The 17,362-nt window shown below is 49.6% G+C and overlaps 1 long non-coding RNA gene across 2 annotated transcripts in view; it reads right to left on the bottom strand.

The window, feature by feature from the left end:
* LOC103352311 (uncharacterized) overlaps positions 1–17,362 on the bottom strand; it is a 112,100-nt gene that overhangs the window by 47,740 nt on the left and 46,998 nt on the right. The window contains exon 7 of one of the 2 annotated variants that reach the window (XR_011379885.1): positions 1,135–15,885. The exons of the other annotated variant lie outside the window; for it this stretch is intronic. This is a non-coding gene — a long non-coding RNA (uncharacterized lncRNA). Of the gene's footprint in view, positions 1–1,134; positions 15,886–17,362 lie in introns of those variants that run through there. 2 annotated transcript variants of the gene reach the window in all.

Below are 17,362 nucleotides of genomic sequence, written 5' to 3'. Positions count from 1 at the left end.
TTTTTGGAAATAAAATTCTTGCATTTGCATTATTTGAGTCATACTGGAGTAAGGTGGGCCAGACGCAGAGACACAAACACACAAAGGGAGACACCATGTGAAGACAGAGGCAGAGACGGCAATGACACTGCTACAAGCCAAGGAACCCCCACCCCGCACTGCCAGCCAACCCCAGAAACTCGGAGGGGCGTGAGACACGTTCACCCTCAAGGCTTTCAATCAACCCTGCCAACACCCTGCTCTTCAACTCCAGCCTCCAGACTTGTTTAGGGATGGGATTCAGTGGCTTTAAGCATCCTGGCTGTGTTAATTTGCTACAGCTGCGCCCTAGGAAAACGAATACACGTGAGGGAGCGTAGAAGCAGCAGGGTCCGCAGTCAAGCCCGAGATGTCGGGCTGCCCAGCCAGCACTGTCTGCCGCATTCTGAGAAACCCCAGGCCAGGGAACCCAGCGAAAGCCATCCTGGATTCCTGACCCTCGGGAACTGAGAGGCGGTTTAGGGTAATTTGTTTTTCAGCAACATACAAGTGATACAGCAGAGGCCTGGGGAAGGGGGAACAATCTGTGTGGCTCCCAGGCTAAGCCCTAGTCGCCAACAGTAGCATTGCTTTTAACAAACCCTGTACCATGTTAGTTTTCTTCCCTCCCGGATCAGTTATCTATTGCAATGTAATAAATAGATCCCAAACTCAGAGTAGCAATCACCATTTGCTCAGGATTCTGCAGTCTGGGCTGGGCCCAATCCTGCCGAGGATCCATCAGTGCCCTCGCTTGCATACCAGGGGCTCTGCTGCTCAGGGTGGCTGGGATTTTCTTTCCACGAGGACTCATCGAATAATCTATCTGGGACTTTGTTACTTCAGGGTGGGAGGATGCCAAGTGGGTACGGCTCTGAAAGTGGCAGAGCTTCGCTGATGCTGCAGTCTGTTAACCAAAACAAGTCCAGCGAAGCCCAGACTCAAGGCTTGGTCCAGGGCCCTCATCTCTCTCTGCTCCGTTCCTTCCTTAGGAGCCACAAGCATTCAAATCTGTACACCAAAGACTCCCAGAGGGCCACCTCTAGCTCCACCCAGATTTCACATCCAACTCCACTCCCAACAAGTCCATGTTTAAAACGCCGAACTGGCCAGCACCGCAGCTCAAGAGGCTAATCCTCCGCCTTGCGGCGCCGGCACACGGGGTTCTAGTCCTGGTCGGGGTGCCGGATTCTGTCCCGGTTGCCCCTCTTCCAGGCCAGCTCTCTGCTGTGGCCAGGGAGTGCAGTGGAGGATGGCCCGAGTGCTTGGGCCCTGCACCCCATAAGAGACCAGGAGAAGCACCTGGCTCCTGCCTTCGGATCAGCGCAGTGCACCGGCTGCAGCGCACCGGCTGCGGCAGCCATTGGAGGATGAACCAACGACAAAAGGAAGACCTTTCTCTCTGTCTCTCACTGTCCACTCTGCCTGTCAAAAATAAAAATAAAAAAATAAAATAAAACGCTGAACTGAAGTCCCCCCTCCAATACCTAGCTCCTCTTCCTTGGCAGACATCTCCGTCTCACCTCCATAGGCCCAGCTGCCATCCTAGTTGCCCCTGCCTGTGCTACAGGAGCCCAAATCCAAGACAGCTCATGCATAATATTCACTAATTCCAAAGAAAACCACCCAGAAGTCCAGCTGGGGGTTACCTTCACTCAGGGGAGAGATCATGGCGGCTGGCCGGTCAGTGGTAATCTACCCTGCCTGACCAAAGTACACACATTAAATAGTACTTGAGTAAACAAGTACAACCGGGCTCCACATGCTGTCAACTCAAAGACACAAGCTGCAGGTGTAGTCGGCTCACATTGGCCCTCCCCAGCTGATTCTACTGACGATGCTTACCCCTGGGGGGGGGGGGTCACCCAGAGGCCACCCCCAGGGCACAGAACGCTCTTTCTCTTGGGGAAAGGGCAGTGTAGTGAGTCTGTCCTGCTTCCCTCCATCAGCCCAGCTGGTCATGCCAGGAACCTCTCCGAGCCCCATCCATCCCCAAGTCTCAGGTTCCTCTCTTCATCACTACAACTACCACCGCTGTGAGCCAACCCATGCCCATCTCTGCCCTGCACGATTACCACGGCTTCCCGATGATCTCTCTCTTCTTCTGCCTTGCCCCTCAGAAACCGGTTCTCTATGATGTCAGAGACTGCTGGGATGTTTTTATAACGCAAACACTTCACAGTCATGATGTCCCTCTGTTTAAACTCTTCTATGTCTCTTCCACTGACTTTCCTTTTTTAAATAAATTTTATTGGGTAGATTTAAAGAATACAATGTGCCAGGCAGCTAAAATGGGCTCATTTGGCATGAATCCTGTATACAGTGAAACTACCACCTGCAGTCCTCAAGTTGTGCTTCAGATCTCCAGCCTTGTTCACCCTGCACATCTGCTGCTAGGTGTCCTCTGCCCTCTGTCTCCACATTGCTTCCCCCACACCCACCCTCACTCCAGGTGAATATTGCTTCATTCTCTATCTCTGCATATTTGAACTTTTTTAAGATTCCACATGAGATTATGCAGTATCTTTCTATGTGTGGCTTATTTCAATTAGAAAAATATACTCCAGCCTCATCCATGCTGTGACAAATGCCAAGATCTTGTTTTTATGTATAGGGCTGAATAATATTCCATTGGATAGATGTACCACAGTCTCTTTATCCATTTGTCAATGAAAACTTAGATGGTTTCCACATCTTGGCTATTGTGAATGTGGCTGCAATGAACATAGAAGTGATTATATCCTTATGAGGTTGTGACTCAATTTCCTTTGGGTATACAAGGGTACTTCAAAAAGCTCACAGAGGAGCTGGCATTATGGTACAGTGGGTTATGCTGCCACCTGCAACACCGGCATCCCATAGGGGCACTGGTTCAAGTCCCAGCTGCTCTACTTCCAATCCAGCTCCCTGCTAATGTTCTTGGGAAGGCAGCAGAAGATGGTCCAACACTTCAGCCCCTGCCACCCATGTGGGAGACCCAGATGAAGTTTCTGGCTCCTGGCTGTTGCGACCTTTTGGGGAATGAATCAGTGGATGGAAGATTGGTCTCTCTCCCTCATTCTCTCTCTCTCTTTCTCCCTCTCCCAGCCCCTTCTCTGTAACTTTGCCTGTCAGATAAGTAAGTCTTTAATTTTAAAAGGTTCACAGAAAAAAAGGAACTAAAACATAAGTTTATTTTGATGCAAAAAATGCGAAACCCGTGTAGTTTTTGAATTTTTAATAGAAGATAATCTCTTTGAAACCATTTATTTATTTATTTATTTGTGAGGCAGAGAGAAAATACAGACAGAATGGTCCCATACACTGGTTCACTCCCCAAATACCTGCAACAGTGAAGATAGCTGGTCAGACCAAAGCCAGGAGATAAGAACCCAATCCCGGTCTCCTAAATTGGTGGCAGACCACAACCACGTGAACCATCACCTGCTGTTTCCCAAGGTCCGCATTAGCAGGGGACAGAATTGGGAGCAGAGCTGGAACTTGAACCCAGGCACTCCAATATGGGATGCAGGTTCCCAACCAATGTCTTAACCACGATGCCAAACACCTGCCTTGGCATTCTATTTTCAGTTTCTTTAAAAACCTTCGTAGTGTTTTCCATAATTCCCCCCAACAGTGAACAAGAGTTCCCTTTACTCCACCTCCACTGACTTCAAAGTCCTAAATCCTACCTTTCTAGCCGTTTTTCACATCACTCTCTCCTGTCTTAATCTCTGTTCCAGCATTACCAGGCTTCCTTGAATATATCATGATTTATTTATCCTTCTTCAGGGCCTTAGCACAACTGCTACTTTTGTTTTAAGATTTATTTTATTTGAAAAACAAAGTCACAGAGAGAGGTAGGGACAGAGAGAGAGGTCTTTCATCTGCTGGTTCACTCCCAAAACAGCCGCAGTGGCTGGAGCTGCGACGATTCGAAGCCAGGAGCCAAGAGCTTCTTCCGGGTCTCCCACGCAGGTGCAGAGGCCCAAGGACTTGGGCCATCCTCTACTGCTTTCCCAGGCCATAGCAGAGAGCTGGATCAGAAGAGAAGCAGCTGGGACTAGAACCGGCACCCATATGGGATGCCAGCGCTACAGGCCAGGGCTTTAACCTGCTGTGCCACAGTGTTGGCCCCAAACTGCTTCTTCTAATGTATATATTCTATCTACTTCACCTCCCATATCCCATTAGTTCTTCCAGCTACATTCCCATTCACCTACACAAGAATAAAAGAGATCAGGAAGCACTCAGCACAGAGCAGTTCTCCCTTCCTGTGTGTGTGTGTGTGTGTGTGTGTGTGTTTACAAGCAGAGATAGACAGTGAGAGAGAGAGAGAAAGGTCTTCCTTCCGTTGGTTCACACCCCCCCCCCAAATGGCTGCTACGGCCAGCATACTGCGCCGGTCAGAAGCCAGGAGCCAGGTGCTCCCTCCTGGTCTCCCATGCAGGGCCCAAGGACCTGGGCCATTCTCCACTGCACTCCTGGGCCACAGCAGAGAGCTGGACTGGAAGAGGAGCAGCCGGGACAGAATCCGGCGCCCCATCGGGGACTAGAACCCGGGGTACCGGTACCACAGGTGGAGGATTAGCCTATTGAGCCACAGCCCCGGCCCCTTCCTGTGTTCTTATTACCATCTAAGGTTGCCCAGGACTGAGGGGTTTCCTGGAATATGGAACCTCCATGTTAAAACCACGGAAAACCCTGGGCAAACAAATAAACTGACCACCCTAGGGGAAATGCCGTTTTTTTCTACCGACAGCTGCTTAGAAACCAAGAAGAAGAGCCAAATAGTCCTGCCTGGCCCATGACTGCACATTCCTCTGCCCTTTCCAGCTCAGTCATCCAGCTACTGAGAGCCACTGTTAATTAATAATGTTATCAACCACAACTAATTGCAATAAATATTTTCCTAATTCTCAAAGGTTGGCTTCCATTAACCAAGTGTGAAAAATTTGATTATTGTGGTTTGCACCTATACCCATGGTTACGTGCTCCAGTCAGCAAGCTCATGCCCTACATGCCCTCCCTAGTGCATGCATTTATGACATAGCAACAAAAATAGAAAGCTGTGATGCCATGGCGTAATTTTTTTAAACTCCATGAAGGACAATCAAAAAAACATGTTTATAGGGGCCAGCGCTGTGGCATAGGAGATAAAGCTGCCACCTGCAGTGCCACCAACCCATATGGGTACCAGTTTGAGTCCTGGATGCTCCACTTCTGATCCAGCTCTCTGCTATGGCCTGGGAAAGCAGTAGAAGAAGGCCCAAGTCCTTGGGCCACTGAACCCGCATGGGAGACCTGGGAGAAGTTCCTAGCTCATGGCTTCGGATTTGCCCAGCTCCAAATATCGCAGCCATTTGGAGAGTGAACCAGTGGATGAAAGACTCCTCTCTCTCTCTCTCTCTCTCTCTGCCCCTGTGACTCTACCTTTCAAATAAATAAATAATCTAAAAAACAAAGCAAGTTTATGCAGGATTGTAAAAACAATCATTGCACATTATGACATAAAATCCAACCACATTTTCAACATGTTTGCCAAGTGTGCCATCCCACATAAGTGCCTTACGTGGAAATGCTACTATGTCTTATACATAATTGGCTCTTAATAAAAGGTTTTTGACTAAAGTTGCTGCATAGCAGAGCTGCACAGATTCTTGGAATTAATTCTGTGCCGTTATGAGGCTCAGAAAACTTAATTTGAGGCAGGTGTGCCATTTAGTGGTTAAGTCACTGCTTGGGATGTCTGCAGCCCATATTGGAGTGCCTGGTTCAAGTCCCAGCTATCCCACTTCTAATCCATCTTCCTACTGATACGCACCCTGGGAGGCAGCAGATGGTGACTGAAGCATTTGGGTCCATGGTACCCACACAGGAGACCCAGACTGAGTTCCCAGCTCCTGACTTCAGCCTGGTCCAGTCCTGGTTGTTACAGGCATCTGGGGAGTGAGCCAGATAACTGAAAATCTCTCTCCATTTGTCTTTCTCCACCTTTCAGGTGGAATTCATTTTTTAAAATTGTGAAGTGACCTTGACAGGATATCCCAGCTCTGAAGTATGGCTAGGACTTACAAACAAGAACATCTCGACTTCAGCACTGCTGATATTTGGGGTGGACAGTTCTTTGTTGCAGGGGGCTGTTCTGTATTGCAGGATGGTTAGCATCCTTGGTGTCTACCCACAGACATTAGTAGTATCACCCTACCGAAACATAGCAACCAAAATTATCTCCAGGGGTGGGCATTTGGCCTAGCAGTTAAGATGCCTGCATCACATACAGAAGGGTGCTAGTTCAAGTCCCAGTTCTCCTGATTCCAGCTTCCTGCTGATGTACACCCTGGGAAGCAGCAGTGATGTCCAAGTATTTGAGTTCCTGCCACGCACACGGAAGACCTGGACTGGGTTCCTGGATTCCTGGCTTTGGCCTGGCCCAGCCCCAGCCATTGCAGGTAATAGGTATTTCTGGAGTGGACCACACACATCTGTCTATGTGTGTGTCAGTTTCTTTCTGCCTCTCAAACAAATAAATCAAAATTTTCTAAACAATATTCATTCCAGACACTGCCAAATGTCTCCTGGAAAGGAGGGCAGGGGCAAAGGTGGGGAGAGGGTATCAGCAAGGTGCCACAGAATCTTCCTCCACTGAGAACCACACAAATGTGGACCACCAGTCCTCAAAGTTCAGCTCCCATCAAGTGGTGTGTCAGCACCACCGAGAACTTACTAAAAACACAGCTTACCAGACTATGCCCCAGAGCCGCTGAGTCGGAAACCCTGGCAGTGGGTCCCAACCATCAGCCCCCAGCAGGTTCTAACGCACCTGCAGCTCTAACTCAGGGGCACGGATCAGGGTCTTCTCTAATCCTGGCAAAATGGCTGTTCTTGTCCCTGTGTCATAGGTGAGGAAACTGGAGCCCAGAGAGGCTGCCTGCCTCGCCCACGTTCTGATTTAACACTGAACTTCAAGTGTCAGTTACGACACCAAAGACCCACTCTTTCAGCTCTGCTCTGCTCCTTGAACACAAAAAGCAGGGAGCGGGAAGGTCTGGATTGGACCACAGCCTGTGTCTCCCTGACGAGGAGTGTCACAAAGGCAAGGCCACGAGCACCAGGACTCCTTCGGTGATCGGCCTGGCTCTGGAGGGTCTGCAGTAATGAGGGAGGGAGTCGGAGCCTGGAAAGGCTCATCAGTGCTGACTGGACGTTCCTGGGGCCAAACGGAGCGCCTTGGAAGAGGCACGGTGTCTGCAGACCCACTCCCAGATGGGTGAACCTTTACAGAACACACGCTTTACCTCCCAGGCACCCTCTTTTCTGACCACCCCCACCCCGTTCCCATGGTTACTGTGGAAGCAGCCAGCTTGTAGATGGTGACGTCCCTGCGCTGGCCACAGTCGGCTGGCTTGGAGTAGATGCTTGACCTAAACTGAACCAACGACTCCCTGTCTTGGGACTTTGACGTCAGGCAAAGTGAGAACTGACTCCAGCCCTCCCTATCAGAGCTGAAACTGCCAGACTTTGAAGCTATTCTTTTACTACCCCGTGCACATTCCATTCCCTTATTCAGATAAGAAATAAAAGGTCCATTCCCCACCATAGCCAGCCAGGGGTGAGGGCAATTTTTGTCAAGACATTCAGGAGACAAGGGGGAAACAAACTACCACAGCCTTCACCCTAAGTCAGAGATGTTTGATCTGGAAGATCCCTGCCCCTCTTCTCCATGACCCACGGCCTCTGAGGATGGTTCCAAACTGCCCTGAAAAGCCAGAGCCATACTGGACCCCCTGGTCCCGGGAGCTGTCACTCAGGTCTCCCTCTCGGGCCCAGCACCGCCACTCAGGCTGATGACAAAATTGCACATGGCAAGAAGCAAGGGAAAACACTGTGAGTCAGAGAGATTGCAAGTTACCAAAGAATAGAGATTGATTCAGTAGACAAGGAAATGCAGGTGCCTGGGAGAAAACAGACAAGAACTCTTTAGTAGAACAGCTGTGACCCCAGACCCTCCTTGCTTCAGTGGGGAGTTCCTGTCCCCCATCCCCCCACCATAGTCACCTCTGCCTCCCCAACCACAAAAAGTGAGGCATGGACAGCATCAAGCTTTTGTTAAATGCAGGGAGGGGCTGGGGAAGGGAGGAAAGGCTTTGGGTGATCCTTGCAACACCTTTCGGTGGTGAGATCTCTTAGGTGCGTGAACGTCACCACAAGGGGTGTGCAGAGGATTCCAGAGGGGGAAACGCGCCCACCTGGAAGTGACCTGCTGTGGGACTTTCAGGCACTCCCTTCACCTCTGTGAGCCTCAGTCTCCCCCCGACACAAATGCAGGGCTGCCTAGCTTCTCCCTCTCTGGTCCCTCCCCTCTCCCAAGTCTGAGCACACTTCACAGGGTTTGGGTGCCTCCGAACAGCTAAAGCAGAGCTGTGTTTCAGGCCCTCTGCAGAACAGGTCTCTCTGCCCATCTGCCAGCCCCGTGTGTGGAGTGACACCAGCACGGGTGGGCAGTTGGGACGTCTCCAACTTCTCCGAGAACATCGCTGCAGATGCTTCTGAAAAGGGTGAGACGTGGGCCTTGTGGCGAGCGAGAAGTTTGGAATGCTGCCACTCGGTCCTGTCCCCACGCTCAGCACACAGGCACCAGCCCCCGGATGCTGTGAACTGCCCATGCCAGGGGCAGGGAGCACCATCAGAGACCACACCCCATCACCCTGCCCACGTGTCAAAGGCAGACTTCAAGGGATGAATTGCAGGAGCCACCAGGATGATGGTGGTGGTGACCGGTACAACCCTCCAGTCCACAGCTACACACAGGGCCACCTTTGGGACCATCCTTTCCCCTCAGTCTGGTCCACTCTCCACTCCTGAATGCCCTGGAGATGGCTGAGTCTCTTCTACAAGGATGCTGCTTAGCCCCCAGGGACTCGGTAGATGCACAGGTACAGCACTGAGGGGCTCTCAAGTCCATACAGCAGGGGCCGGCACTGTGGCATAGTGGGTAAAGCCACTGCCTGCAGTGCCAGCATCCCATATAGGCACTGGTTTGAGTCCCAGCTGCTCCTCTTCTGATTCAGCTCTCTGTTATGGCCTGGGAAAGCAGTAGAAGATGGCCCAAGTCCTTGGGCCCTTGCACCGGTATGGGAGACCCAGATGAAGCTCCTGGCTCCTGGCGTCAGATCAGCACAGCTCTAGCCGTTGTGGCCAATTGGGGAGTAACCCAGCAGATGGAAGACCTCTCTCTCTCTCTGCCTCTTTCTCTCTCTCTCTCTCTGCCTCTCTTTCTTTCTGTGTAACTCTGACTTTCAAATAAATAAATAAATCTTTAAAAAAAATTCTACAGAGCCAATCACCTATTAAAACCAGCCAGGACATCTTGGTGCAACATGCTAATGAATCATTGCCTCTGAGTACTCCCTACTACTAGGGGCCACATTCGGCTCTTCCATCGGTTCCTGGCAGCAGCTGTATGCAGGAGGAGGCGGTCTGTGCCCAGGAGAACCCTGATGAGGGCACAGGGTGAGCGAGTGGCAGAACTGAGATGCAGTTCTGGTCTATCCACAGGCTTGTGCCACACGGCTTTCCAGCACAGCCCAGATCTGAAAACCAAAGGCTCTTCTACTTGGCCCCATCAGCCCTGCCCTCACACACGCTGGCTGCAGCCCCAGCAGTCATTTGCTCTCCCTGGAATACTCCAGGCTCTACTTGTGGTCCCTCCTCCACAAAGACCTCCTGACCCTCCGCAGCCCCTAAGGGAGAATTCACTCACACCCCCACTGACGGCAGGGACCCCTATCGCAGGAAATGATCCCCCCATGGATAAGGCTGTCCATGTCGGCCTTCTGGTTTCCAAGTTTCTGGTAAATGCAGGTCATGCCTTATCCATTTCTGCCTGCCCAGGAAGCAACACGAGGCCAGGCACCCAGAAACTCTCAACAAACAGGAGGTGAATAAGCATTTTCATTAGAAATCCCATCTCAAACTACCCAAGGTAGCAAGTTCACGGTGCAGGGGTGCTTGGCACTCACACATGCTTACTCAATAACAATTTACTTCATGGATGAAAGAATAAATAAATGAGAAGACAGCTGAGCCCTTCGATCCTATTTGGATTGATTCTCCTTCCAGCTGGCCTAGAGGGTTGGGTCAAGTATAATCTCAGGATTTAGAAATGGAAACATCAGGGACTTCCTAGTAAACTGACCACCAACCCTAAAGTTCCAGAGTGGCTTCTTAAAGCTTTGGCCACCTTTAAGAGATGACAGCACCTTCAAAATGCAACCAGAAAACACCTTAACACAAAACCTTGACAATAAAAGGCTATCAGTCATTCTGCATTGCAAACAGGCTTGGCCTACACTGGGGGTGGGGAAGGATGAGCGAGACCCTCAAAGTCCATGTGTATCTATGAAGCCTTTCTTAGCACTGGGTTGCCCCAGATGCAGACCCTGAGACAAGGATTTGAAGCAGAAGCAAGAGAGAAGGGAAGAGAGAGAAGAGATGGGAGCCCAGTAGCAGTGTGTTAGCAGTCTGGTTGCCAATGTGAGCTACAGCAACTCAATCCTACGGTGGAGCTCTGGGAGGCACAGTGGAAGACCAACTCTGAACTAACCCACCTATGGGAAAAGAGACATGGGGTATTTATCTCCAACTCCCATCCGCCATTGCCTATTCTCAGAGTCAGTAACTCCTCAGTATCTGCAGCCCACCCAAGTACCCAGGAGACCTGCAAGTGGAGAGTGGCAGGTGCCTGTGGTAAGGCACCATGACAGGCACAGGAATGGTGAGTGCCACCTGTATGCATCCTCGGGGTGAGCAGAAATCCACTGTCAGCAAAGCCTGCTACAAAGCTCAAGAGAAAACCCAGGTGTGTGGGGAGCAGTTTGTCTTCAGTGAGCAAATAGTCCTGAGAACCCACTGGAAACTAAGGCAGAAGGTGGACGTCTGAGACAGAAGCAAGTGCTGGGGCCCGCACTGGGGCGTAGCAGGTAAAGCCACCGCCTGCAGTGCCGGCATCCCATATGGGTGCCAGTTCGAGTCCCGGCTGCTCCACTTCCAATCCAGCTCTCTGCTGTGGCCTGGGAAAGTATGGGAGACGGGAAGAAACTCCTGGCTCCTGGTTTCAGATCAGTGCAGCTCCGGCCATTGTGGCCATCTGGGGAATGAACCAGTGGATGGAAGACCTCTCCCTCTCTCTCTTTCCTTCTCTCTCTGTGTAACTCTGACTTTCAAATTAATTAATTAATTAATTTAAAAAAAGCAAGAGCTGAGCGAGGGAGAAGCTAGCCCCTCCCAGCAGCTCCTCTTCTCGCCTTGCAGGACACACGACGGCCTCACCCTCTGCTCTGCCCCAGCCTGGAGATCTACTCTCCTCTCAGTCTGAATCCTGCTTCCTCTTCCCCCTCGGGAGCTTCCCACCCACCCCTCCTGTTCCTATTTTTCCCATCCCTTAAGAGCCCATAACACGAAAGCCAAGTATCCTGCTTAATATTTGTTTACTTAGGAACAGCGAGTTTTATGTACACTGTTCTTAATTAAATTCTCAGCAAGTTTCTATTTGTGGATGGAGAGGCATTCTGCCCAAAAGGGGAGGAGCTCTCTAAAATCCTGGCGCTTTATCGCCGACGCACCCCCAGTGCTTAGAGGGAACATTTGGAATGCAATCTTCCATTGGGAGGCCCGTGAAGCTATTCGCGTTCTCGGCAGCGCCAATTATTGGCAATTTCCCTCTGTGAGGACATGGCTTTCCTTCCAGACATCCTGTAGTGGCGCTTCAGGAGGCGTGACTCACGGCGCCATCTGTGTGGGCGGCCCAACAGATTGATGCTCCTGCGCAGGGCCAGGCCCGGAATCCACAAGGAAACACTGGGGCGCCACCAAAGCCCCAGCCTGGAGGCCCGCCTGTCCTTGTGAGGAGTCCTCTCTGAATGGCCGCTCCAAGAAGGCAAGCTTCCCGCCATCTTCCTGACGCCACTCCTCTCCCCTTCCAGTTTGTTTGCTACCTGACTTTGCTCAAGGTTGCCCGTATGGTGCCTCCTCCAAGGAGCCCAGATTGTGTTCCTGCCTTGCCACACTATGGGCGCAGGGCTGACAGAGTCCCAGTCCTGATCAACTTGTCTCTCTGAAGATTAAGCACAGAGCACAGCTTGGTCAGTGTTTGTTGAATGGATGCGAGGGAGACTTTCTTGAGCTTTGGAGAAGCTGTATGGGCTCTTGGGCCAGAAACGTAAGGAATCGGGCTGATCTTGTAGCACCGTGGCAAAGTTGGTGGAGCAGTTGCCTGTGATGCCAGCATCCCCTTTGGGCATCGGTTTGTGTCCCAGCTGTTCCATTTCCACTCCAGCTCCCAGCCACTGGCCTGGGAAAAGCAGCAGAAAATGGCCCAAGTCCTTGAGCCCCTACCACCCACGTGGGAGACCCAGACGAAGCTCCTTGCTCCTGGCTTCAGCCTGACTCAGCCCTGGCTGTTGCAGTCACTTTGGAGTGAACCAGTGAATGGAACAGCTGTCTCTCTCACTGTCTCTGTAACTCTGACTTTCAAGTAAATAAAATAGAGTAAATCTTAAAAAAAAAAAAAAGGAAGGAAGGAAGGAGGGAGGGAGGGAGGGAGAGAGAAAGGGAGCGAGGGAGAAAGGGAGGAAGGGAGGGAGGGAGGGAAATGTAAGGAACCCAAAGCTTAGGAATTCTCACTCTAGGGTCGGTGTGGGGACCAGAGGAGGCCCAAGTGACTGAATCTGTCCCACTCTTACTGATTTATAGACTGTGGTTCTGGAAATAGAATTCCACTTCTTTATCAAGGTAGAAAACATTATTCCCCAGCTCCCTAATGCTACAGTATTCTGCGGGATTCTACAGCACAGCCGACATGACGCACACAAGGGAGGCTGGTGTATCTGTCCCTTTGCTGTTACTCTCATTAACACGACCTGAGAGGAGCTTCTCGGGAAGGAGAAGGCTTATTTCAATTCACAGTTTGGAGGTTGCCATTCAGAACCGGCCAGCCCTACAGTCTGGTGTCTGGTGGAGGCTGGCCACGGCAGGTGCACAGGAATGATCACGTGGCGAGCCAGGGTGCAGGGCACAGCTAGGCAGAATTCAAACTCAAATAGCGAACCCTCTCGTGAGAACTACTCTGTGAACCTGCACCCCCAGTGACCTAAAGACCTCCCAGCAGACCCACCTCTCAGACACCACAATTAGATCAAGTCCCCACCCTTAATCCCTTGACCATTTAAGACACCAGAGTTTGAACACACACAAAGTCCTACTCAACATCAAAGCCAGTCTTGACCTCAGGTTACTGACTTTGGGTCCAGTGCTCCTCAGCTCAGTACCTAGCCAAGCCCACCAGATGTGGGGGGTCTGCTCTCGTTGAGAGTCTTGCACCTAGGGGCTCAGCTGCAGAGGACGGCTCTCCCAGCCCTGAAAGGGGAATCAGGGATGGGTAACAGGCCTGGGAGACATGGGGCAGTGACATCAATATCCCTCACACAGAGCAGGGCGGGAGCCAGCCTTCTGGGTGTGGGCGGGGTCGGAAGAGATGGAGAAACTCCAAGATCAAGGTGAAGCTCAGGAGCCTTGCTTAGCCTGGACCCAGTGGGTCCAGAACAAGGCCCCTTCCCCCAGCCTAGATCAATGGAGGTCAGGAGAGGCTTGGAGCATGCACTAAAAAGGGCAAAGCCACACTGGACCCCAGAAACCCCACTCCTGGCATCCCGCTTTGTATGGGAGAAGCCAGAGCAGCTACCAGCAGAGCAGTGGCACCCTCTGCTGGCGCCTGTGGGGTTTGCGGTTCACATCCAACCAGCTTCAGGCCTCAAGGGCCCAGAAAATAGAAGGGGCTGTTCAATCTCCTTTTTTAAAAACATACTATGATGGACATTTTGAAATATTCACATAGGGCGTGAGAGCTGTGGCCATGAACTCCCGCCTTCTGCTTCAGTTTATTAGTTCATGGCCAGCTGTCTTCCTCTCTACTCAGCCTCTACTTTCCCAACACAATTTATTTCAAATAAAACCAAATCCCACATTTCCTATCACTTCACTCCTAAAAGCTTCAAAATGCATTTCTCTAAAATAGGTATCTATAGATATTTTAACAATGTAACCATAAGATCATTATCTCACAAAGAAAAATCTTTAATATCCATATCAAATTATCTCATAAATTCTTAATTCTGTAGATTAATCACAGTTCTAATGAAGTTTGCGCATTACAACTAGTTCAGTGTCTTTGAGTCCTTTTAAATCTGTGTTAGTTCCATTTTTGCTCCTTTTAATTCATTAACTGAAAAACAGTGGGCTGTTTGCCCTGACATGTCCCATAGTCTAGATTTACGGGGTTGCATCTCAGCAGTATCATTTCACACAGTCCTCGTTTAAAAAAAAAATTGTTTTTATCCAAGAGACAAAAAGACAGAGATAACCCACATCTGCTCCCCAGATGCCCACAATAGCTGGGGCTGGGCCAGGTCAAAGCCAGGAGCAGGAACCCAAGCGCTTGAACCATCGTCTTCCGCCTCCCAGGGTGCACACCAGCAGGAAGCTGGAATCAGAGGCAGAGCCTGCGCTCTACCTCGGGCACTCCAATATGGGACGCAGACGTCCCAAGGGGCTTCTTAACCAAACACCCCAGGATTCTCCGGCTTTCTGAGTGGTCGAGTGGAGCTGGATCTAGTGGAGTCTTGTGCATAGAAGTCATGGTGTTCTATCAGGAGACAGGTGCCATCTCCCCTTGTGATGTGAGCAGGCACTGATGACCATTGCCTAGAGCCACTGTGCCCTTGGGGACGGAAAAATGGTGGTATTCTAGCCACAGCATTAGATGTTTACTGTCAAATCAGAAAGTCCTTATTAACTTGGAACTAGTTCTCACAACAGATTCACCTAGGAGAAAACTCTTTTCTGGACTCAACCGTCAGTCAAGTCTCCTCCCCTCCAGAGCTGTGCCATCCAGTGAGGTAGCCACTCCCACCTGTGCCACTGAACACCTTACAAAGGGGCTAATCTGGACTTGGGATGAGCTGTACGTGTAAAATGAATTCCAGACCTCAGTGACTCAGGATGAAAAAAGCAATAAAACGTATCTCACTAGCAATTTTTATAGTTTGCTATTAAAATAATATTTTGAACATGTTGGATTAAATACACTTATTAGAATGATGTATGCTTCGATCTGTTTGACCCTGAATGTGGCCACTAGAAACAAACTGCAGGGGTGGTTCACATGGTCTTTCTGTTGAATACCACCAGCCTCGAGTACTGTTGCCTCCATGAACTCACGGACTCTTCCTTTAAGCTCTGCCTATGTGACAGGTACAGTCCAGAGGAGCCCCTGCCCTCACATAATTAGCAGATCTCTGCAACATCAGGAGGTGATAAAGTGTTGGGGGTGGACATCTTTAATCGGGAATCTGAAGGACAACAAGCAGGTGAGGAATGCTGGGTACACGGGACGCAACTTGCAAGACCAACATAAGGACTTGGACAGGGTCCTTTGTAGGTGAGATATGATTAATATGTAGCAAAACTCACTTTTTTAAAGTACACAGCTCTGTGGATTTTGACAAACGTATACAGTCACAAATCCACCACCACCACAACCAAGATACAGAATATTTCCATCATCTGCAGAGACTCACCTTGCCCCTGTCTAGTCAACTTCGCCCCCCCCCCTAGACTCTGGTCACCCCTTGCCTGTCCTCTGTCCCCACAGTGTGGCTTTTCCAGTAGGTGATACAAATAGAAATATTCAGTAGGTACGCAGTCTGCTTCCTTCGCTTTGTGGAAGGCTTCTAAATCTTATCCATACCATCACGTGTATCAGTAGCGTGCTCCTTTTTATTGTTGAGTAGTATCCCATTGTATAGATGTGCCAGGCTGTTTATCCATTCACTGGTTGATGGACAGGAGAGAATTTGAAAGCAATAAAGGAGAAAATGAGAAACAAAAAGAAAATACAGCAAATGGAAAATATGAAATAATAGCGGATATGAGGCACAATACAGCAGCATTTACAAGAAAGATATATGGGTGGTAGTCACAAATCAAAACAGAGAGAGTCAAAGAGCGAATGAGCAAAATAAATCCAGGAGTGAGCTATGTACTCGCTTAAAGCAATGGGACACAAAGAGATTGAAGGAAAAAAGGATTAAAAAGGATATACCAGACAAATATGAACCAACAGAAAGCTGAAGCAATGATCCTAATATCTGACAAAATATAACTCAATACAAACAAAAGTACCATGAGGAAGATGTATAGTTTCACATTTCCACCCACAAGTATAGATTTTCACTAAAAACTGTAGCTTTGAAATACATAATGTGCCAAATTATGGAACTTCATAGAGAAACAAATAAGCCAATAATTTTATTAGGAGAATTTAATTCATCCCTTCTAAAACCAATAAAGCAGGTGAACAAATACCTCAATCAGCAAGTGGATGCATGTGTACAGAGCTCCACCGTTAGCCAACATTCTTTGCTAGCACACATGGAACACTTAGTAACATGTAACACAGCATTAAAAGAAACCCAAATGAGGCCGGCGCCGCAGCTCAATAGGCTAATAGGCACCCCGGGTTCTAATCCCGGTTGGGGCACTGGATTCTGTCCCGGTTGCTTCTCTTTCAGTCCAGCTCTCTGCTGTGGCCCGGGAGTGCAGTGGAGGATGGCCCAAGTGCTTGGGCCCCTGCACCCACATGGGAGACCGGGAAGAAGCTCCTGGCTCCTGGCTTCGGATGGGTGCAGCTCCGGCCATTGCGGCTATTTGGGGAGTGAACCAAGGGAAGGAAGACCTTTCTCTCTGTCTCTTTCTCTCACTGTCTGTAACTCCACCTCTCAAATAAATAAATAAAGTCTTAAAAAAAACGAATAGAAGGTCTAAGCCTAAAATGGCTCATCTTGTTGAGTCCCAAGATATGTTAGGTGTAGAGATGCTGCCCCAGACCTGCAGGGCTCCCAGAGCCTGGTATCCAAACCAGAACACCCAACAAGGAATGCAGCTGTCAGGTAGACCACATATCATTCTCATTACACCCATCATCAACACCACTGTCTGCTTGTTCATTCATTTTTCAGTATCTTATGCAGATATTATTGTCTCTTATATGAATGGGGAAATTGAGTTTCAGTGAAGTCTAATAATTATCTTAGTCCATTCTGCTATAACAGATACCTCGAACAGCAATTTATAAAGAAAAGAAATTAGTTTCTTTTTGAAGTTTTATGCATTTCTTATTTATTTGGAAGGTTTAGTGAGAAAGGGAGAGGGAGAGGGGAGGAGAGAGGGAGAGGGAGAGGAAGATCTTCCACCCTGTGATTCATCCCCCAAATGCCCACCACAGCCAGGGCTGGTCCAAGCTCAACCT

This window comes from Oryctolagus cuniculus, chromosome 11 (assembly GCF_964237555.1).
Source record: "Oryctolagus cuniculus chromosome 11, mOryCun1.1, whole genome shotgun sequence".
Classification (NCBI taxonomy): Eukaryota; Metazoa; Chordata; class Mammalia; order Lagomorpha; family Leporidae; genus Oryctolagus; species Oryctolagus cuniculus.
This window is presented reverse-complemented; position numbering and strand designations above follow the sequence as displayed.